This window comes from Ursus americanus, chromosome 3, assembly GCF_024610735.1.
Source record: "Ursus americanus isolate L20-20 chromosome 3, mUrsAme1.1.p, whole genome shotgun sequence".
NCBI lineage: Eukaryota > Metazoa > Chordata > Mammalia > Carnivora > Ursidae > Ursus > Ursus americanus.
Window position 1 is genome coordinate 62,281,604 of NC_142129.1, and position 23,846 is coordinate 62,305,449.

At 33.9% G+C, this 23,846-nt stretch overlaps 1 long non-coding RNA gene across 18 annotated transcripts in view; it reads left to right on the forward strand.

Annotated features, from left to right (window-relative positions):
• The window catches only part of LOC123789238 (uncharacterized), a 685,069-nt gene that overhangs the window by 339,105 nt on the left and 322,118 nt on the right, over positions 1-23,846 (forward strand). The gene's annotated exons all lie outside the window — the stretch shown is intronic.

Here is a 23,846-nt window from a genome sequence, read left to right on the forward strand (position 1 = left end):
AAGACTGTGGCAAGTAGAGTTACATATGAGCCTGGGGCATCCTGTAGTGCCAGAAAGTAAAGAAGAGCTCAAAAACAGTAGCAATAACCACACAATAACAACACACAATTATGGAAATATGCAAAGGGTCTCAGGAGCTACCTGAATGAGCTCCCAATGGCTGAAGTTGGAGCAATTTTAACAAAAATATAAATAAAGTTATATTGGATTTTAACTCGAAGTATAAAATAAAATGTTTCCATATTTGCATAAATGATTACGTATACAAATATATAAGGGAGAATAAATATATCTCCCTATCAGAAGAATTCCAAATAGTTTATTTATGTAGATACTCCTACCTCAAAGTGGGGGAAGATATAATTCCCTACCCCGTAAGTGGGGAACATAGGCTACACATAGTGACTTTCTTCCAAAGAATACAGTATGGAAAGGACTAGACAAGATTAACTTTCCAGTGGAGAATTCTGACAAACATTATCTCAGTCAGGTGATGAAGGTTAACATCAATAGTGATATCTACAGTAAAATAGTGACAATTATATTCTCTTGATAAAATGTAGTGAAAATGGCACTTTCCTTCTGTGGTCTTCCTCTTAAAGACACATAACCCAAGTGTAATCATGAGAAAAATACCAGACAATCCAAATTTAGGGATATTCTCTATAATATCTGTTTAGTATGCCTACTCCTTAAAGCTATCTAGGTCATGAAAGGCAAGGGAAGTCTGAGAAACATAGCAAAAGGAGCCTAAGGAGACATGATGACAAATATAATGTAATATCATGGATAGGATCCTGAAACAGAATGACATATTGACTTGAGTTAATAACAATGTATTGATATTGGTTTGTTAATTGTAACAAATGCACCACACTAATATAAGATGTTAACCGTGGAAACTGGGTGTGAGGTATGTATGAATTCTCTATACCATCTTCACAGTTTTTCCATAAATCTACAGGTGTACTAAAATGAGAAAGACAGAGAAAGATTTGGGCACTTAAAACGGATTTGAAGAATTTGCATGGAGGAAATTAATGGTGAAAAGTATTAATTCCTGACTTATGTATCATATCTATGCTTTAATCTACATGAGTAAATCATTTTTTATATCTTAGGCTTCATACACATGTTAGTGCATCTCGTATTGTCCTCTGATCTAGAGCAGAGAACTGATCTTAATGGAATCAAGGTATAGGCAATATTATATTTAAAAGTGCCTGATTCTTAGAAAGTATCCCCAAACTGTTAGATTCCTTAATATGGACCATCGACTTTTCTAATGGGAGGAATTATAGGGTTAGATATTGTGGGTATAGATTATTCTCCATTTAAATCGTGGTTCCAATATTACTACTCAAGGGAACATGGATAAATTTTAAAATCTTTGTGAGTTGTATATTCATCTTTTGTAAAATGGTGATAAGTCTGTCTATGTTTGAGTGCTGTGGTGAGGACTAGAGATAGCATATATAACATCCCACTGTGGAGCCTGGTATAGTAGATGCTTAATAAATGGGATATTTTAATATTGAATATTAAAATTTAACGCACTCACCCAACTCTGTTTGACCTCTGCACTTCTCCATGGGACTTATAATCTTATAATACCATTTAAAAATATTTCTTATCACATTGATAAATATTCAGTATCCCTTCTTTCATGAGTCTTATATCCTTTGGACAACAAAAATAAATTAAGAAAATAGATTGAAAGTCTTGTAGTGGGTGCTCTATACGAAGTGGCTAAGTAGCTATTTTGGGCTGGGTGTTTAGAGTAGGCATCTCTGAAATTGATTGATTGATTGATTGTAATTTTAATAATATATTTTATGTAATCCAACATGGCCAAAGTATTATCATTTCAACGTGTGATAAATTTTTTTTTTAAATCATCAATGAGATATTTTATTTTTTGTGGTTATGTCTTTGAACTTCAGCATGTATTTTACACTTAGAGCGCATGTCAGTTCAGACTAGCCAACATTTCAAGTACTCACAGCCCATATGTGGCTCGTGGCTTCCATATTGGATAGCCCCATGAGAATGTAAGCAATCTTCAGATCTAGTCTGGATTATTCCAATAGTCTTCCTGCTTCCACTTTTGTTCTCCTGAAGGCATTTTTCCACAAAGCAGCCGATCTGACTGTCAGATCATGTCACTCCCTTTTATTTATCTTATTTTATTTTACTTTTTTTAATTTAAAATTCAATTAATTAACATAATGTATTATTAGTCTCAGAGGTAGAGTTCAGTGATTCATCAGTCTTATATAATACCCAGTGCTCATTACATCATGTGCCCTCCTTAATTCCATCACCCAGTTATCCTTCTCCCATCCCCCTCCCCTCCAGCAGCCCTCAGTTTGTTTTCTATGGTTAATAGTCTCTTATGTATTAAAGTCTGTGTATTAAAAGAGTCTCTTAATATTAAAATTTAATACTAAGTAGGAGCCTAGCATGTAAAAGCCAGAGGGCTGAGCCCGGCAGCAGAGTGAAGAAATTGGTCTATGGACTCCATGTAGAAAGCGAGCTTTGTGTGACCTAGGAAAGTAGGTGGACCAGTCTGTGGGTGGGTGGCAGGGAGAACTACTATAGGAGAGGTAGTCTGGACTTTCTAGGCCAGATTAAGAAGCTGGGTTTTTGGTTTGTTTTATTTTCAATGGGGAAGAATGCCTTTGGAGAACTTTATAAATGGGACTTTTGTGATCAGATTTATGTTTTAAAAGATTACTCTGCTGAATGAAAAGAATGAAAGAAAAAACTTTCAACAAAATTCTGATATTGTATAAATCTACTCAGGATTTTCAAAAACCTATGTTGGTTATTCTCAAAGAAGATAATCAGTGATTCAAAAGTGTATAGACTTATGTTAATTTCTATACAGCCTCTAATGAATATCAAATGAATACTATATGTATTTATGGATATATATAGATATATATTCTTTTAGGAACTGAATATAAGCTACTTGATTCAATCTGTAAAAAAATTCTGAAATTTTACTTGCTTTTAATATAAATATTCAATTATAAATCTAAGATAAAATCCAAATGCCATTTCTTGTACTCCAGTGGAAAGTTGGAATACACATTTATGATGATGATGATGCTTAAAATTGCCATGAGTTTCCTTACCTCAAAGCACCCAAATATTCTTTTTTTCAGGCTTACGATAATTTATAACTGTGTGAATACTATCTCTACTTCACTTTTTTCTTTTTTTACTTTTTCTGCTAATGTAACTCAAAAGTTTAGTGAATGTTGTGTAGAGCTCTAAATTGTAGCTTAAGTGAAAAGTCAGCAAATTCTAGGGTAAACTTGGATAGTACTTTGCAAACATAATGAACATATCTTGTCAAATGCAGATTCTGTTCAGGACCAGTGCAGGCCCTGTGTTTCTGCATTTCTAGCAAATGCCCAGATAATGCCAAAGCTTCTGGTCCCTGGACCAACTTTGAGTAGCAAGGGACTAAGCTTTCATACCATAGAAAATCCCCTGGGCATTTACTTATTTATTTTTTAATACCCATTCCTGACTCCCATCTAAGACCAACACTCAGAATTGATGGGTTTGAGTCTGGGCATAAATATTTCTTAGAAGGTTGAAGTTGATCATGATGTTTAGACAAACTTGAAAACCATAGCTCTGGAACATGTAAGTCATAAATAAAATATCTTTATGACATTACTTAGAACTAAAATATGGGCATGACATGTCTGGGTGGCTCAGTCAGTTAGGCGTCTGCTTTAGGCTCAGGTCATGATCCCAGGCTCCTGGGATCAAGTCCCACATGGGGCTTCTTGCTCAGCTGGGAGCCTCTTTCTCCCTCTGCCTGCTTCTTCCTCTGCCTACAGCTCCCCCTGCTTGTGTGCGCTCTCTCTCTCTGACAAATAAATAAACAAAAATCTTTAAAAATACATTAAAAAAATAAAATAATATGGGCAGCAAGACTTATGGATACAGTTCTGTCAATGTGCTGGGAAGAATTATAAGACAATTTGCTAGTTTTGATCCTGGCTTAAATTTGAGCAGAGACTGACAGAATGGCAATTGTACTAAATTATACTGACTTGCATGGCAGCTTTGTGATAATGGGGCTATTGATGAGGCAGACTATTAAATTCATTTTCACTCAAGACCAAAGCAAGGATTTGAATGGAAGTTTCCAGAGGTGAAAAATGAACGTGTAAGCCCATTTTTATTCATATATTAAGTGAATTAATTCATTCTCTCTATAAATGGTTTTGAGATAACATGCACTCAAATGACTGTAAATAGAAATTATTTTTTTAATAGTGAAAAAATTCATTTTACGATCCTTCCACAGGCAACCAAAGAGTTATTTCAGAAATATATTAATTCCAATATAATGGCTCCTGCTAACTACTTAGTGAGTATTTACTATGTGCCAGGTGTTATATATAATATATATAGTATTATTTATTTTTTGCTTTATATGAAGAGGAAATTGAGATTCAGAGAAATTAAATAACGTTTCTAAGTTTGCACAGCTGGTATGTGGCAGAGACAACATTTAACTGATTTATCTGACTCCAGAGTCCAGGCATTTTTCTGTCCAGCTCATCACTCCTAGAACTGTTTGAAATGCTACATAGTCAGTGTGTTGATTCATAGAATGCTCATAGGATACAAGTAGAGACACATATGAGCTACTTTAAAATTCACTTCCTTTAAAATTGCTTTATTTAAAAAAATCATACTTCATGTGTTTTTTTTCAAATAATATATATTCATGTGTGCACTATTAACTTTTTACCAATGCTGCTTTTGTTACAGAAATTATAAACCTAGGTATGTAGATAAGGTTACACATTTCAGTCCAGGAAGACATGGAAGTTCACCTATAATTAGTGACTCTAAAAAAAAAGTTCCTAGTTCCTCATTCTCTCAGTAATTCTAATTCCTAGTTTCATGTTTGACTTTGAAAGTTTGCTCTAAAAAGGTGATTTATTCATATACACACAAGAGATCTTTCCTATGGACTGCCATCCAGATATATTTACAGATTATATATATAATCTGAAAGAGAAAGAACCAAATTAGAAATAAGTCATATAAAACTAAATTTCATAAATGTCCCTAGTAAATTATTTCAAAGAAAATCATGTATATACTTTTATTTAAAACATTATATATATACAGACATATATATAATTTTCTTTTAAGTATATGTCATGTTTAAAAACTATACGTAGTTTAAACATTAAAAACTATGCATATATATATGTAAATATGTATTTTTCTTTTAAATATTTTATCATGAAAAAATTCAAACACATACAGAAGTAGCATTAATAATATAACAACTCTCCATGTAATTTAATTTTATAAATGGTCTACCCTTAACCAACCAATTTTGTTTCATCTATAACCCTCTACTCATAACTACTTGTTTTATATATAACTACATTCCTCAAAATATTTTAAGGAAAACTTCATCACCTGTATTTATGTTTAAGATAGGAATTTTTAACATGATAATGTTATCATTATTCCATCTAAATAATAGTTATAACTTTTAAATATGGAATGTCTACTCAATGTTCAAATATATTTAATTGTATTACAATCTGCCTCCCTTTCCATTTCCCTCTTTTTAAAAATTTGATTATATGAATCAGAATTTTTTTAAAAATTAAGACATGATTAGTTTGCTATATTTTCTTTTTTATTTATTTTTTTTAGGTTGTTTATTTTCTAAGACCCTTTCAATCTATAATTACACCTCCATCAACTTTTCTTCCTACATCCTTTGTTTATTGCTGTTGTAAAATACACTGGGATATTTTTTCTGTATGGCTTCCTACACCTTGAAGTTTCACAATTTTCAGCCACATGTTATTCTTACACATTTTTCTTTGTTCCATGCATTTCATGTAAATTGGCAATTAGATCTAAGGGGTGATAAAATTTAGGAAAAGGAAAGTTTTTGGTGAGACTATGTCTTGAGGAGGTATGTATTATCTATATCTTTTTTCATGACATTAAAGATCCAATAATACATTAAGGGTTCCGTAATGGTGATATTCTTTCATTCTTACTCATTTATTGACTGAATTCCTCTATACATATCTTTTCATTATTTACTCATTGGTAAGCCTGACGAACAGTTCACACAGGAAAGATAAAATATACTTACTAATTTCCAAAATAATAAGTTGATTCCCCAGCACCATCCAGATTCTTTATAAGGATGTTTTATTTTGTTTTGTTTTGTTTTTTTCTTTTTCTTTTTAGCATCATTATGAACTCATGGAATTAAGCATACTTAATTTGTTTCAGTTTAACACAACCTATAGGAGGAGCTGTTTTGTTTGGCTCCTGATCTTGAATACTTTTGTTATGACCATAATAATTCTAATGCTTTCTTTGTTTTCTCTTGCCAAAAAAAGTCAGAACTACATTGGTACATTGTTTTTAGACCTTCCCTGAGAAGAGAGATGTCAAGTGTGTATATAGTTTCAAAAGATATATTATGAGTTCATATTGACATTTCAAAATGAAATTCAATAATATAGAGTTTTATCCCAATGTCACATATCTCGGATCTCTTCTTCCTTCCAGGCTCAAATCCCAGTTGTAAAGAACATCAGCTTAAATATTCATTTGCTTTATTCTGTATACTCACAAAAAAGACTCAGAATAAAACAAAATAAAAAGGTAGTAACAATATTATCAATACTGAAGGTAGTTTACAAATTAAGATTATTTTTTTTGTCTATCGGTTTCCATTTCATTTGAGTTGTATAATCAAATTACAGTATATTAAAGTGATTTGGAGTAAATAGTTTTTGTGTTGTTCTGTCACCAACTGGATAGATACATGATTAGTTTAGTTGCTTTATTTCATTTACAATTTTTGGCTCTTGAATTTTAAATTATGTAAAATTCATGTTACCAAAGTCAAACTTTAAAATCAAAATATGTTCTGATAAATCTAGCTTCTATTCCTATGACATCCACTTGATTTCATCTGTTCAGCTTATATGCACATTAAAAAAATAACGTTCATCTTATTTTCATATTATTTAGTATTGTTCTAATGTTTTATAGTAGCCTGAGTCCCACACTTTTTCTTAGCAAAAAAAAGTTCACTTCTATGAACAATATTGAAATTAGATAGTAACCATGTCTTCCCCTCTACTATTTCCTCATCTCATTTTACAGAATATACTTGTAATTACAGTTAAATCAGTGAATTTATCCTAGTTTTGTATACTGTCATCTTTTTGTCCCATTTTTCAAATTATGTAATCAGAACATAGAGCCATTATATTGTTACTTTTATTCATCACTTATGTTAGTTCTGTAGTAAATTATATTTATATAATTAATCATCACAAGTCCATAAGTCAGTGTCTCTCTAGCCTTGGGAAGCTTCATATATGCAGCTCATACTCTAGTAGAATCCTCAGAAATAGATTAACAAAACATTCCTGGGTTCTTCCATATTGAGAGCAGTATGACTTCAGTTTTAAAGGTCTCCTTAACTGGATGTAAATACCTTTGGTTACTCTTTCTTTCCTTCAGTAACTTAAAGGTGTTATTCCAGTGTCTTTGGAATAAAGGGTTGCTGTTAAAACAAAACAAAACAAAAAACAAAAAACTTCTAATAATAATCTGTTTATTCTTTCATTACCCTGGCTTGCTGTTTTGGCTGATAGTTTTTTCTTTTTTCTTTCTTTTCTTTTCTTTTTTTTTTACATTAATGTTCCATAATTTTACTAATATTTCTCAGCTTTGGTCATCTAGATTTGATTTTTTTTCAGGTACACAGTTTGTTCTTTCATATATAGGTTAATGTTCCTTTTTTCTCTAATAAAGTTTTCTTTAACCATAGTTTTTATACTTATTTGGTTCCATTAACTTATGCTTCTTAAGAAACTCCTATTATATGTATATTTTATCTTCTTTGCCTATGTTCTCTACACTTTCTCTGAAGTTTTCTTTTTATCTCATTCTTTATTGCTTTTAAATTTAGAAAAATTTCATCCTTCCCATTTACTTTTCCTAAGGAATTCCCCATTTAATTTATTTGCTTGTTTACTTAATTTTGTTCACACTTCATTTCTGAAATAACTCTTTCTTTCATTTTAAAATATTATTTTCCTCAGTTTCATAACCTCTTTTCAAATATTTTGCATATTTGCTTCCATTTTCTTATGGTGATTTCTGTGATTCTTTCATAGGCTTTTCCATTTTCTCAATTTCTTTTGGTCTGTTTTGAAATATACATTATTATTATTATTATTATTATTATTATTATTATTAGTTTCTTGGACATTGCTTCCTAGTGTGCTTTCCTTAATTATTTTCTAGTTTCAGGAGTAGGGGTGGATCAGCATTACGCTTTTAGCTTTGTTTTTCTAGAAATCCCTCTTTTTTTGTGTGTGTGAAGTGATCAAAATATGGCCTAACACTTCTGAGACATGTTTCCATTTTATCTTTTTTTTTTTTAAAGATTTTATTCATTTAACAGAGAGAGAGACAGCCAGCGAGAGAGGGAACACAAGCAGGGGGAGTGGGAGAGGAAGAAGAAGGCTCATAGCAGAGGAGCCTGATGTGGGGCTCGATCCCACAATGCCAGGATCACGCCCTGAGCTGAAGGCAGACGCTCAACCGCTGTGCCACCCAGGCGCCCCCCATTTTATCTATTTTTATGCTGACACCACTCATGCCAAAACTATCAATAGTTAGAACACATCTACTTACCTATTGTAGTTCATGGGGATACCTTTTTGTTTTCTTGGTAAACTTGTATTTTTTTGTTTAATTTTGCTTATTTTATTTTGTAAGTTTCATGGGGAAATTTGAAGAAGTTGAAATACCTAACTGCTACTTTTACCATCTTTTTCTTAGTATCCTATAACACAGATTATCAGTGTACATTAGTCATTCTTAAAGCATTTTTTTTATTGTATGTTCCAAGGAACATTAATGTATTGAAAGTTTAAATGTTTATATAAAAATTGTGTGGTTTGTGGTTAAGTAAAAATTTAAAGTCATTGGAATAAACAGAATTGAATTGATGCCTTCACTATATGACTTATCAGAATCTTCAATATGCTAATGTGCCATGTGGATCTTCAATGGGGGAATATGTTTTGCTCCATTACCCAAAATTACTTAAACTTGGGACTCATTTTTTTCTCATGCATCATTAGTTCTGCATGAGTAAATGGAGCCTTACAGCAATTTTTCCAGCAATTCCAACTGTGCTTGGCCCTCTTTAGCTCACAACCAAAAGATAGTCTTGTCGGACTACTCATGCTCTGTTACTGAAACATTTCATGGTGATCATAGTTTCAGTGTTTACCAGCAGGCCTCATGGACTTTATCATCAATCACTTTTGTCTTACAACTTTTTGCTTGCTAGGATTACTATAGATCCTACCTTGAAAAGATGAGATTTTGAAATTGTATTTTCATAAATAATATTTTTAAAAAGATTTTAAATATTTGAGAGAGAGAGACAGATATGTTGAGAGAGAGAGAGAGAGAAAGAGAGAGAGCATGTGAGCACACAATCAGGGAGGAGTGGGAGAAGTAGGCTCCCTTCTCAGCAGAGAGCCCAATGCAGTCAATATGGGGCTTGATCCCAGGATGCCAGGATCATGACCTGAGTTGAAGGCAGATGCTTAACCAACTGGGGTATCCAGACACCCCCATGAATAATATTTTTAAGCATTGCAAATAATGTTTCTGGTCTTTGAGAGTGACTGAAGCATTAGCAGACACTATTTTCCTATTAAATCATAAGTTTTATGGGAGATACTATGGCATTGCATGTGGCTTAAAATACAGCAAAACATAACCGTGGTAAAAGTGGAAGGTTTTTTTAGTTATAGATGAGCACTGATTTGATATAGTTTATTACCATGGCAAAACAATGCTGGTTTGAAGAATTTTTGCTTTAATGTATAATTATTTCAACATTACATTTTGTGTGGGGGGGGCAAGTAAGATTTTTTCTTTTTACATGGGTTACAGTAATAGGGTTTGTAAAGGTGCTTCTGTAGCAATGCAATGATTTCTTCTTCCCTACATTCCTTCCTCCCTTTTTCGCTTTTCCTTCTTTGTGTTCCTTTCTCCAACCAAGTAACTCCAATGAGAAGTACATACAGTATGTTGCCAGAGAAGGTATTAGAATAAGGTTGCCTGGGTTCTGATGAAAACTCTGTCATTTATTAACTGTGTGATTTAGAGACATTTTCTTAATCTCTCTGTACCTCAATTTTCTTAACTGAAAATGGAGCTCAAATAACATCTACCTCATTCACTTTTTGTTTGCATTTAGTACAATGTTCTGCATATAATCCTCAGGAAGACTAGAGCAGAGTACATGAAAAGTAAGAGCATCCTTACCCATTCATTGATTTATTCATTAATTCAGCCAGGCATTTATTAATTCATCTATACACAAATATTCTTAGAGTATTCCTATGTACAAAGCACATTACTAATGACCTGGGATAAAATGCTAAACAAGACAGACATGTTTTTTTCTAGGTGCTTAGCAATGTGATTTGCACGTAGAGATGCTCTTCCTGAGGAATATGTGAAGAATACATGTACATGACTCCAGCATTTACAAATCCTTTATGAAAAATCCCCCCAAATAGTGCTAAATATAACAAAATAACTACCATTGCTGAATTATTTGCTATATGCCAGTTTTACTAAGGTTTTCCGTTAACTTATATCAGTAAGATTTTGGATTGTAAGCAACAAAAAAGAACTCTGTTTATGTTTAGTTAAAAAGAAAGAATTACTTGGAAAAAGACTTGTGGAAAATTCTCACAGAACTGAGAAAAGTTTTAGAGACCAGGTTTGAGAAAATAAGCATGGATATTTAGACGCTTAGGCAACAGGAATCAGAGTCAAGATTATGTCATGGTTCTTGTGTTCAACATATGTATAATGTGCTCATAATCCCTTTAAAACACAAAATGGTTAATGTTTTTGAGGTACCTGTAAATAATGGTTGTATTTCCCTTTTCTTTTTGCAATTTTGTTTAAAAAATGGGTGACTTTTTAAAAAAAAGTGTAAAGAAAAGCAGAGTTGTTTGTTATTTTAATTTTTTAAATATAACAATTACAACAAATACATATTTTGTTATTCTACTTGATAAAATGGGAGAGATTGATATTCATGAAATAATGTGTCCTTTAAGCAATTAAAAATCGGAACTGGAATTCAAACTTTATGAAGATAGTACCACTCAAAGACATTTTAAGCATTAAACAACATAGCTGTTTTTGCCTTAAAGTGATCTGTGAAATGTCCTTAAGAGACAATCATGGCACTTTTAAACTCTTGGAATAATTAAAAAGACTTCCGTGTAAAGATCAAAAAGGAGGGCGAATATATTTATTGTATGAGGCAAGAATGCAGCATCCCAATGAAGATCAATGGTCACTTGTCATCTCGGGCTTTTTTAGCACTTCGTTGCAGAGATGGCTACTATAGTTTGCCTTTCTGTAATCATTAACTGTTACTCATCCTAAGGCAATGAAAACTGAATGGCTCAATTTTCAAAGCTTCAGTTTAGTCATAGAAGATAATAATAAGAAAAAGTGTAACAGTCAAGTCTGGCACTGTGATACTGAAAACATTGAGCAATCATCAGCCCCAAGGGACACTGACTGACTCTCACAAATCTCTAGTGACAAAGAGTTTTATGGAAGTTTGCATCATTTAGTTCTAAAAGCAAAAGCACCTTCGAGGCAAAATGGCTCTTACTGCTCCTTAAAAAATCTCAATTTTGGACTTCATCTATTTGATATAATTGTTTGGGGTTTTTGAGATTTAGAATGAACTATGGAACTCTTGTTTTTCTTGGTCTGGAAAATTGACTAAATAGACATCTTGTTCAGGTGCGAGTAATGAAGAGAGATTGGATTTTTTCATGAGATAGACTGGCTTCTGAAGAAAAGTAATGGTGTTATTCCCTGAGATGGAGGTGGTTGATATGTTCTTATCAGGGAAAGAATTGAAGTAAATTCCAAAGGACTAGTTCTTTTCGATGAGTTCCATCATTATGAACTTGAAAGTTGAGCCTCTGATAGTGTATTTTGCTTTTAAGAGAATTTTTTAATGGAAAGCTGTTATTTTTTTCATTTCTTACATAATTTTAACATTAAAATATTTTATTCTTTATCCGAAAACTAAGGATCTATAGATGTAGAATATGTGTATGATGAAAAAAACCTGTAATTGTGTAATTCAGAAATAAAAAGTTGCATTTGGGGGTATCTTTTTAACTTTTTTCTCTGCATACTTATTCAATTTTAGAAACATGAGATAAAACTCTATTGTCAACTACTTATTATATTATTGATAATTTCTTTATCTACATGGTATCAATATAATAATTTTTAATGACTGATTTTTACTCCAGAGTAAAGTTATATCATAATTTATGTGATCAAGTCTTTACTGATGGATATTTGGGTTGTCTCAGTTTTTCAGTATTTCTGATAATAGCTCTTTTAGCATCCTGAAAATAAATCTTTCAAAATTTTTTGAGATTTCTCTTAGAGTAAATTCATAGAAGTGGGATTGTGTATTTTCACTGTAGACAATACTGACAAATGAGCATAACAAATGGTGTTATTCTAATTTTATTCCCTCTCAATTTGATAGATAAGAGATGCTTATGTATTATAGTTATTATTTTAATCTCTAAAATAAAACGTTAATTTTAATTTCTAGTACAAAATACAAAAAACTTTAGTAAATATTTACATTTTTACATTTATGAATTGGCTCTTTGTTTCCTTTTCTCATTTTTCCACTGAGATATTCATCTTTTCCTTATTGGTTTAGGAAAGTTTTTAATTTAAAGATATCATCATTTATTCAATTTGAGTTCACAAATATTTTCTTTGTGTCCCAATTTGTCCTACCATCACCATCTCCATAAACTGTTCTTCTGCTGTGAAAACAACCCTCAGCATATACCCACACTGTTATTACTACAACTTAAAAGAAAAACCACACACAACCATCCAACAAACCATTTTAATCCTAATTCTTTCTCCTGATACAACTGCATTTCCAACAAAATTCCTGAAAAGAATTTTCTAGAATTGTGTTTTTTTTTCTCTTGTTCTATCTTAAATCTTCACCACTCCATCAGATCTTCGTTCTTTTTTTAAAGACCTATTTGCTACTTCTAAATAGCAAATTTTCAGTTCTTGCCTTCCTTGAACCAATGGCAGCCTTTGACATATATTCAATCCCACTCTTCCTCTTAGAATGCTTTATTTACTTCTCTTCCTTTCACTCTACTTCACTCCTGGCCTCTTTTGCTTGTCTTCTCTTCATCTTTTTAAATTTAGAGTGTTTCAGGATTCAATCCTTGGCATTCTCCTCTCTCTCTACTCACTTTCAGTGATTTTAGCTCTTCTCTTGGCTTTAATCACCTATACCCTGAAGACTTGCAAATTTATATATTCGTTGATCCTAAAGTCTCTCCCAAAATTCAGGTGCATACATTAGCTGTCTAGTAGACATTTCCGCTTGGATATTTCATAGGCATCTCAAATTTAACAGATTCAATATTGAATTCCTGGTGTTTCTTCACAAAACCTCTTCTCATACAGTCTTCACACCTCAGGAAATAACAACCTGAATTTCCAGTTCCTGAGGCTAGCAACCTTGCACTTATCGTTGATACTTCCATTTTTCACACTCTGTATGTAATTCATCCGAAAATCCTATGAGCACAATCAGCAAAATACACACAGAATCTGATTATGTATCAGAATTTCCATCACTACTGTCCTAATCCATGCTGCTAATATCTCTTGCCTGGATTATTGCTGTAGACTTCTATTTGTTTTCCATTTCTGCCTGTTTTGTCTGTAGTATGTTATGCACACAGCCAAAATGATCTTCTCAAAATAGAAGTATATTTCCTGTTCTGTAGACTGTCTTAATTTTTTTAAATTTTGTATTTAAATCAAATTTAATTAACATATAATGTATTATTAGTTTCAGAGGTATAGTTTTCATTCATCAGTTGCATATCAAACCCGTGCTCATTACATCAAGTGCTTTCCTTAATGCCCATCACCCAGTTACCCCATTCCCCCACCTACCTCTTCTCCAGCAGCCCTTAGTTTGTTTCCTATAGTTAAGAGTCTCTTATGGTTTGTCTCCCTCTCTGTTTTCATCTTATTTTATTTTTCCTTCCCTTGTCCTATGTTCATTTGTTTCTTAAATTCCACATATGAGTGACATTATGGGAGCATTTAGGCCATTTACATCGAGAGTGATTATTGAGAGATATGATTTTAATGATGCCATGTTGCCTGTAAAGTCTTTGTTTCTATAGATTGTGACTTTCTGTTCTGTATCACTCTTGGGGCCTTTTTACTTTTATAGAACCCCCCCCTTAATATCTCCTGTAGGGCTGGTTTCGTGGTTATGAAATTGGTCAGTGACTGGCGATTCTGGAAGGCCTTTTCTCTCCATCAATTCTGAATGACAGCCTTACTGGATAAAGGATCCTTGGCTGCATGTTTTTCTCTGAAAGAGCTTTAAAAATGCCCCGCCAACCCTTTCTCTCATTCTAGGTCTGTATAGACGGGTCCGACGTAATTCTGATACCTTTGCCTTGGTATGTGAGAAATTTCTTTGCCCTGGCTGCTTTCAATACTGTATCTTTGGATCTAATATTTGCGAGTTGCGCTATGACCTGACGTGGCGTAGGTTTGTCGTGGTTGAGCTTGGGAGGGGTCCTCTCTGCCTCCTGGACATGAATGCTTGTTTCCTTTGATAGATTAGGGAAGTTCTCAGCTACAATTTCTTCAGATATCTCTTCTAGACCTCTGTTTTTCTCCACCCCCTCGGGGATGCTGATGATTCTGACATTGGATTGTTTCATTGAGTCAGTAATCTCCCGTAACCTACATTCTTGAGATTGGATTTTTTTGAGCCAAGTTTCTGTTTTAGCTTTCTCTTCTACCAACCCATCTTCCAATTCGCTGATTTATTCTTCTGCCTCATTTACCCTGGCCATTAGAGCATCTAGTTTTGACTGCATTTGATTCATAGTATTTTTAATTTCTGCCAGATTCGCTCTCATTTCCACCCTTAGAGATTCTATATCCTCGTTAATATTTTTGTTAATATTTTTTTCAAGTCTACACATCATCTTGACCATTGTTACTCTGAACTCCATTTCTGATAATTTGGTTATATCCATATCCATTAGTTCTGTGGCAGAGGCCACAGACTCATTGTCTTTTCTTTGCTGGGGGGGATTTCTCCTTCTTGTCATTCTGATGAGGAGAGGTTGCAGGGTTGTCCAGAGCCCAAATTATTGACCAGGACCCATGCAGTGTGCACTTGTTTTATAGGGACCTTAGGGATGTGGGCTTCTTGATTTTTCAGCCTGCCTTCTGGGGGAGGGGCCTGCCGCGCCGATACTCAGGCAACCCTGTTTGGGTAGAGTCTCTCTGTCCCCTGTGAGGGGGGATGGGGATGGGCACACTGTGAGCTGGTATTTCCAGGCTTTTGTTCTCTGGCAGCTTTCCCTGGCAGTTTGCTGTGCCTCTTCTGAGAGTCAGAGCAGCAGTGGCCAAATCCCAGCCTCTGTCTCAGGACAGAGGGATCGCAGTCCGCTCTCCACTCAGCTCTTCTGGCCACTTTAACTCTGTTTCTGTTGGTGCTGCTAAACCCTACAGCGTCCCGGGAGGTGCGCCCCACACCCGGCGTCCCAGCCCTCACTTCCAGGGCCGGCAAGTCTCTGTCCTTTGTGTTTCTAACACCGCCAGCTGCCAGCCGCCCCCGCATGCTCCAGAACTCCCTGTTTCAGTGTGGTTCGTGCACACTCTGGAGCTCCGTTTTTCAGACTGGTCGTGCGCATTCCCGGGCTCACGGTCTCAGTCTGCTGTCTCGCGGGTGCCGGTCTACGAGTCCACCCGCTCCCCCGTGCAGGTGGCTACCGCTTCCCAGCGCCTGAAGGCAGAGGCTCCCTCCCCCTTCTGTTTATTTTCCAATATCTGTGAGCGGATTCATGGCTCCCCGCTTCGTACCTCAATACTCAGTGCTGGAGATGTTCATTTGTAGAGATCCAGATGCATCTTCCTGTGTCTCAGGCTGATTCTGTGGGTGTTCAGGATGGTCTGGTACCTATCCAGCTCGACTCAGGGGACCAGCTGAAAAAGGGGACCCCTACTCCTCCACCATCTTAACTCCTCCCACATATGAGTGAAATCATATGATATTTGTCTTTCTCTGACTGACTTATTTCACTTAGCATAATACTCTCTAGTTCCATCCATGTTGTTGTAAATGGCAAGATTTCATTCATTTTGATGGCTGAGTCATATTCCATTATACACACACACACACACACACACACACACACACACACACGTATATACATCTTCTTTATCCATTCATCTGTTGTTGGACATCTGGGCTCTTTCTATAGTTTGGCTATTGTGGACATTGATGTCATTGGAGTACATGTGCCCCATAGAATCACTATGTTTGTATACTTCGGGTAAATGCCTAGTAGTGCAATTACTGGATCATAGGGTAGCTCTATTTTTAATTTTTGAGGAATCTCCATATTGTTTTTCAGAGTGGCCGCACCACTTTGCATTCCCACCAACAATGTAAGAGGGTTCCCCTTTCTCCACATTCTCACCAACATCTTTTTTTTCCTGAGTTGTTAATTTTAGCCATTCTGACAGGTGTGAGGTGGTATCTCATTGTGTGTGTGTGTGTGTGCGTGTGTGTGTTTTAAAGAATTTATTTATTTATTTATTTGAGAGAGAGTGAGCAAGTGAGAGAGAGAAAGAGCATGAACAGGGGGAGAGGGAGAAGCAGACTCCCCCTGAGCAGAGAGCCTGAGGCAGGGCTCAATTCCAGGATGCTGGGGTCATGACCTGAGCCTAAGGCAGAAGCTTTAACTGACTGAGCCACCCACGCACCCCCTCATTGTGGTTTTGATTTGTATTTCCCTGATACCAAGTGATGTTGAACATTTTTTCATATGTCTGTTGGCCATTTGTATGTCTTCTTTGGAGAAGTGTCTGTTCTTGTCTTCTGCTCATTTCTTGACTGGATTATTTGTTTTTTTTGGGTGTTGAGTTTGAGGAGTTCTTTAGAGATTTTGGATACTGGCCCTTTATCTGATAAGACATTTGCAAATATCTTCTCCCATTCTGTTGGTTGCCTTTTAGATTTGTTGACTGTTTCCTTTGTTGAACAAAGCTTTTTACCTTGATGAAGTCCCAATAGTTCATTTTTGGTTTTGTTTCTCTTGCCTTTGAAGACGTGTTTAGCAAGAAGTTGCTGTGGCCTAGGTCAAAGAGGTTGCTGCCTGTGTTCTTCCCTAGGATTTCAATAGATTCCTGTCTCCCATTTAGGTCTTTCATTCATTTTGAGTTGATTTTTGTGTATGGTGTAAGAAAGTGGTCCAGTTCCATTCTTCTGAATGTGGCTGTCCAATTTTTCCAACACCATTTGTTGAAGAGACTGTCTTTTCCACTGGATATTCTTTCCTGCTTTGTTGAAGATTAGTTGACCATAGAGTTGAGGGTCCATTTCTGGTTCTCTATTCCGTTCCATTGATCTATGGGTCTGTTTTTGTGCCAGTACCATTCTGTCTTGATGATTACAGCTTTGTAATAGAGCTTGAAGTCCAGAATTGTGATGTCACCAGCTCTGGTTTTCTTTTTCAACATTCCTTTGGCTATTCAGGGTTTTTTTCTGGTTCCATACCAATTTTAGGATTGTTTGTTCCAGCTTTGTGAAAAATGTTGATGGTATCTTGGTAGGGATTGAATTGAATGTGTAGATTGCTCTGGGTAGTATAGATATTTAAAGAATATTTGTTCTTCCAATCCATGAGCATGTTTTTCTACTTCTTTGTGTCTTCCTTAATATCTTTCATAAGTGTTCTATAGTTTTCAGAATACAGATCCTTTACCTCTTTGATCAGGCTTATTCCTAGGTATCTAATGTTTTTGGTGCAGATGTAAATAGGATTGATTCCTTGATTTCTCTTTCTTCTGTCTCCTTGTTAGTGTATAGAAATGCAACTGACTTCTGTGCATTGGTTTTATATCCTGCAACTTTGCTGAATTTCTGTATCATTTCTAGCAATTTTTGGGCGGAGTCTTTTGGGTTTTCTACATAGAGCATCATGTCATCTGTGAAGAGTGAAAGTTTGACTTCTTCTTTGCCAATTTGGATGTTGATAGGCCCTTTTCGATTTCTCTATTATTATTTATTATATATTTATAGACATTCTTTATATTTTGTTTACTAATTTTTTTTCAGTCACTTAATTTCTTCCAGGCTTTTATCTTTATGATTTTTTTATTAAGTATAATATTTAGATTTTGATATGTTTAAATCTATTACTTTTATTGACTTCTGCTTTGAGAGACTTGTCTAAGAAATACTTCCCCTTCATAGAGGTCATATATTATTTTATATTTTCTTCTGATAGTTATAAAGTTTAATTGGAGATTTTATTAGAACAGATCTGTAATTAGTTTTTGAAAACTTTTTGAGATAGGATCTCATCACTATATCTAAAGTTATTTATTACCACAGCAGATATTAAGTAGTTTACTTTTTTTTTGCTTGTTTCTTATACAGTTTCCATATTTGTATGTTTATATGCACTCTGCTGTTCCTTTCATCTGTTTGTCTGTCTTTGAGCTAATTTAAGACCTTTATGGTTAATTAAAACATGTTAGGCCAAATACCCTCTTATTATATTTTTCAGATTTAGTTTGGCTCTTTTGAAATCTATTGTTTGTAGGAGTCAATTCAGGAAATGACGTAATAAATGATATTGAAATTTTGTTCCATTGAATTTGTATATTAACTTGAGGTTTAGTCAACATTAATGATACCATGTCTTTTCATTAATTCAAATCTTCTTTGTTATAGTATTTGATAATCTATAATGATTTTGCACATCATATGTTAAATTTATTTTATGTTTTCCATAGTTTTTTTTATTCCTTTGTAAATTGAACCAGTTCTATTTTAAAAATTATATTCTAAGTTATTTTATTCTAAATTTAAAATAATATTGTATTGGCTATAGCTGGTACAATAACTTTTGATTTTTATGTATTCTTTTATCGAAGAATAATAAACATAAATAAAATGCCCAAATTATAAGTGTATAAAATTTCCACAAGGTGAACACCCAAGCACCCAAATCAAGGAAACAGGTCAATTCAAGAACCTCCAAAGTCCTCTTCTGTCTTCTCCCCGTTACTATCCTCACCACTTCCAAAAATAACTACTATGTTAATTCCTAACCTATAGATTAGTTTTGCCTGATTTTGAACTTTATGTAAATGGAATCATACAATGTATATTCTTTGTGTCTGCTTCTTTTGTTCAATCGTAGTGTACCCAAATATTACAACAACCATTGGTGTGTCTATTTCTGACCTTCCTATTCTGCTCCTTTTTGTCTATTTATATATTTTTGTGCCAGTCCCATGCTTTGTTATTTTTTCTATGTTTATAATAAGTCTTAAGATCAAATAGGGTAAGTTTTGAACTTTTTTATTCATCATTGTCATGACTATTCTAGATACTTTGCATTTTAATATAAATTTTAATACTAGTGGATAAATATCCAGAGAGAATGATTTGGGCTTTCATTGGAATTGGATTAAACTTATATGTCAAATTTAATACAAGTGAAATCTCTTAATTTCTGAATTTTCCTATTTGGGAGCATAGAGCTACTCTCTGTCTTGTTTAATTGCTCTCATAATGTTTTGTTATTTTCGTTACAGAGATCTTGGGCATCTTTTGTTAGGTTTATTCCTAGGTATTTGGTGTTTTTGATCCTATTGTAAATGCTATTTCTTTTTTTTTTTTTTAGAGTATGAAGATACAATTGTTTTTATGTATTGACATTTATTATTATTATTATTATAGATGTGAGGTGCTTTTATTTGCAAAGATTTTATAAAATGTCAAGTCTAATATATTTGGTTTTTGAAAAACTGCATCTAAAATAAGCCTCAGAATTTCTGTATCTTGAAAACTTGAGAAAGTGCCTGTCGCATCATAGGTAAACCATAAATGATTGTTGAATGAAAAATAATTCTCTTTACAATGATTATGTGTAACATCAATTTAATGTTTCTTGAAAATAAATCCTGGAGGCTTACGTCAACCATTTTATGTAACATCAGTGAAATAAGTGTTGTTAAATGCTTATATATTACCCATTTTGCCCTTTTTTTTTATTTTATTTTTTACTAACTATGTGCTGACTTTGTTTGAAGAAGCTGTGTGCCTAGACTTAAGTGTTGGGTGATGGCTCCCTTATAATTACAAAGAACCTGTGGACAACGACACCTAGGGTATAACCTGATATCGAAAGGAGTCAGAAATGTCTAGATCTTCCCTTCCCCTTCCACTATTCTCTGACCTTGGACTTGGTGTTCTGAGCTATAGAAATCCTTGCATTAATAAGTCAATACCTGTGAGGTGAGATGCTAACATGCTTTCGGTGGATCAGGGAGGTAGAAATAAAGAGGGCTATGGTGTCATCACTGAGCAGCCAGAGGAATGTCAGAAATTGTCCCCAAATTTCTTCATTTGTGGAAAAAAAGGTAACCAACTTTGTCGAACTTACTGCTATTCAGTTATCCTTTACTTGAGGAAGAATGCATTTCTAACTGATATGCTTAGTTTGTCTCATATTTAGATAGTACTGAATGTGTTATTACTGAGATCAAAACAGCTGGTCACATACAGCACTTACAGATAAGATGATCTATGATCATCATAGAATCCTGACAGTTCAAGAAAATAATATGGTAAAACCAAGTTGAATGAGAATAAATGTTGAATGATGTAGCATTATATTTTATATTGGAAAGGTAGGGCTTCTCATTTTTAAAGATTCATCTAACACTCTACAACTTATTCTCTACGGCTAAATTTGAGCTTTCTTCCTTAGCCTTCCCCAGTTATCAAATCTAATCTTTAAAAAAATTTCAATAGCAGTTATTAAGTGTATCACTGTTTGGGCTAGCATTATCACCTATGGTTTTCTTTTCTATGTGTTTAACTTCTTCTACAGGTGCAGACATAATAGAGTGCTCAAGTGCTACCTCTTTTCTCTCATTCTTGTGGCAGGAATTCGAAAATGATCTTGGCACCATTTCCCTCTAAACGTAATATAGCCTTAAGCTCCTCTTCAACACAGATATCCAGGTGGTTACTACCAATTTATCAGAGTTGGAATGCTAGACATGACTTAATATCCATGACTGAGCGAAAATATAAACTCACTGAGATATAGATTATATCAGTTTTATCTTAGTTTCTCAGATGCAGGGTTTTTTTTTTTTGCATATATTCAATTAATTTTTGTTAATTGATCAGAGATCTAGCATTGCAAGATCATCCCACTTAAAATATACAAGTTTTTGCAAAGTCATGTATGTATCACAATGACTACAGTGTAAAAACAGGACTGAAGATATGAATAAAGTTTATTTTATAATTGTGTAATCCTGCAAAAAGCATACTTTCTTGGGTCCTTGACCATCCCCTTTTTACTCAGAAATGTTTCGTTCAACTGGCAATATTACAGTTCCTTCCTCCATTAAGTTAACACATCAAAATCTTTTGTTACAATGAATCAACTCACAATGAACAATAGATTTGGATCAGAGTTGGATGCTATGCGAGTGAAGAAAAATTTGTTCTGTTGCTAATCCATTGTTAAGTCTGAAGTCAGACCAAGAAGGTAGCTTTGTTTTGGTATAAAGCGCATTATCTTAGAAATCAGAAAAAGTAGATTTGTGGTAAAATGATTTTTACTTTACAGAAGCATAAATCAAAGCTTAAAAATATTCTGAGGCCTTAAAATAAATAATTTTTTCTAGATCTGGAATATTAACTTATTCTCTATCTCAAAGATAAGTGTTATTTCTCTACTTCATTACACATGTAATATAATTATATACATATACATGTAAATACTAAATATTTAGCCCAATTACATTCTTTGTAATTTCCTATACACTTTCTGTCCTTTCTCACTTTTATGTCTTTGTACAAAGTTTGTATTCAACCTGGAGTGCCTTAACCTGTCCAAATCATGTCATCATTCACACAGCAATATACTTGCAGCTTTTTTTTTAAATAGTTTTATTTATTTGTCAGATAGAGGGAGAGTGAGAGAGAGAGGCAGGCAGAGGGAGAAGCAGGCTCCCCACCGAGCAAGGAACCTAATGCAGGACTCGATCCCAGGAGCCTGGGATTGTGACCTGAGCCAAAGACAGGTGCTTAACTGACTGAGCCACCCAGGCATCCTGATATTTGCAGCTTTTCTAGAACACTTTGTGTAGGCCCTCAACAATATGATTCTATTGCCTGTGTTTCAATGTTTTTTCCTTAGTATCATTATTCTGGTACACATTTCTATATTAGCTCATATTATTTGTATGTATCTTAATTTTTTAAACTAGATTGCAAATCAATAAGCACTCAAATGCAATCCCATTCTTTTATGTATACCCTATCAAGCATTATGTCTGTTAGGTACTACTCACTAAGTATGTCATTTGGTGTATTTATCAATTGCTAACAATCACAAAAGTCAGCAACCTAAAATAATAAATACTTATTATCTCATGGTTTCTGTGAATCAGAAATCTGGGAGAGGCTTAGCGAAGTGGTTTTGATTCAAAGTCTCAAAGATGTGGTTACCATTTTATCTGCAGACTTGACCCACTTCCAAATTCTTTCTCATGGTTATTGACAGGCCTCAGTTTTTTGCTGAGTGTTAGCCAAGGACTTCAATTCCTTGCTCCAGTGGTCTTTTCTGGAATTTCTTGATATGCAGTCTGGAGTCTCTGAGAGAGAATGATCAGAGAGAGAGAGAGAGAGAGAGAAAGACTCTAAGATGGAAGCCACAGTCTTATTATAATCAAATCTCAAAAGTGACATACTGTCACTTCTACCACATGCTATTGGTCACATTGACCAACTCTGGTACACTGGGGGCAGAGACAACACAAAGCTTTCAATACCAGGAGGTACAGATAATTTGGAATCATCCTAAAGGCTGCCTACTTCTCTTGAAAATTGTGATAGATACAATTACAACTTGTTTCCGTCCTAGTATACTTTCTAAAAAAAATAATTACCTGAACTTTATTTCTTTATTAAAAATATTTGTGTCATAATAAACCAATGGTGAAATATGTAAATATTATTAACAAATAATTTGGAAAAAATACAAAGTTTTTAGATTTTTTTTCACAGTTTCTCAGTCCTGTGACAGGGCTCAATTAACGTTTGCTGTGCACGCATGCATGCATGCGTGTTTCCACTACAGTTTAAGACTTATTAAACAGTGACTATCCTTCAAAAAGATTTTTACCTTAGTTATACAAATTTTTACAGTAGCCAAAATTTCAAACATAATTGTTAATAAATATTAAAGATGATTATAGAGAGTAATGAGAATGGATTTATTATACACTAAGTAAAACAAAAATCAATTGAATTGTTTACTCCTTGTTGACATTGTACATACTACTTTATACTTTCATATAGGGGATTATTTTTTCATTGCAAATTATTTTTAAACAATTCTGTAATGTTCTTTATACATCACTTAAGTACTCTTATATTTAATGCAGGAAAAATACTTTAACTTTGGGTCTTGCTCTGTGCATTAAATTACATTTGTAAATGCTTCACTGAACAATATTTTTCAACTATAATCCACATATAGTAATCATGTTTAAAATATAATTTTTCATAGTTATGACCCATCTGCTCAATA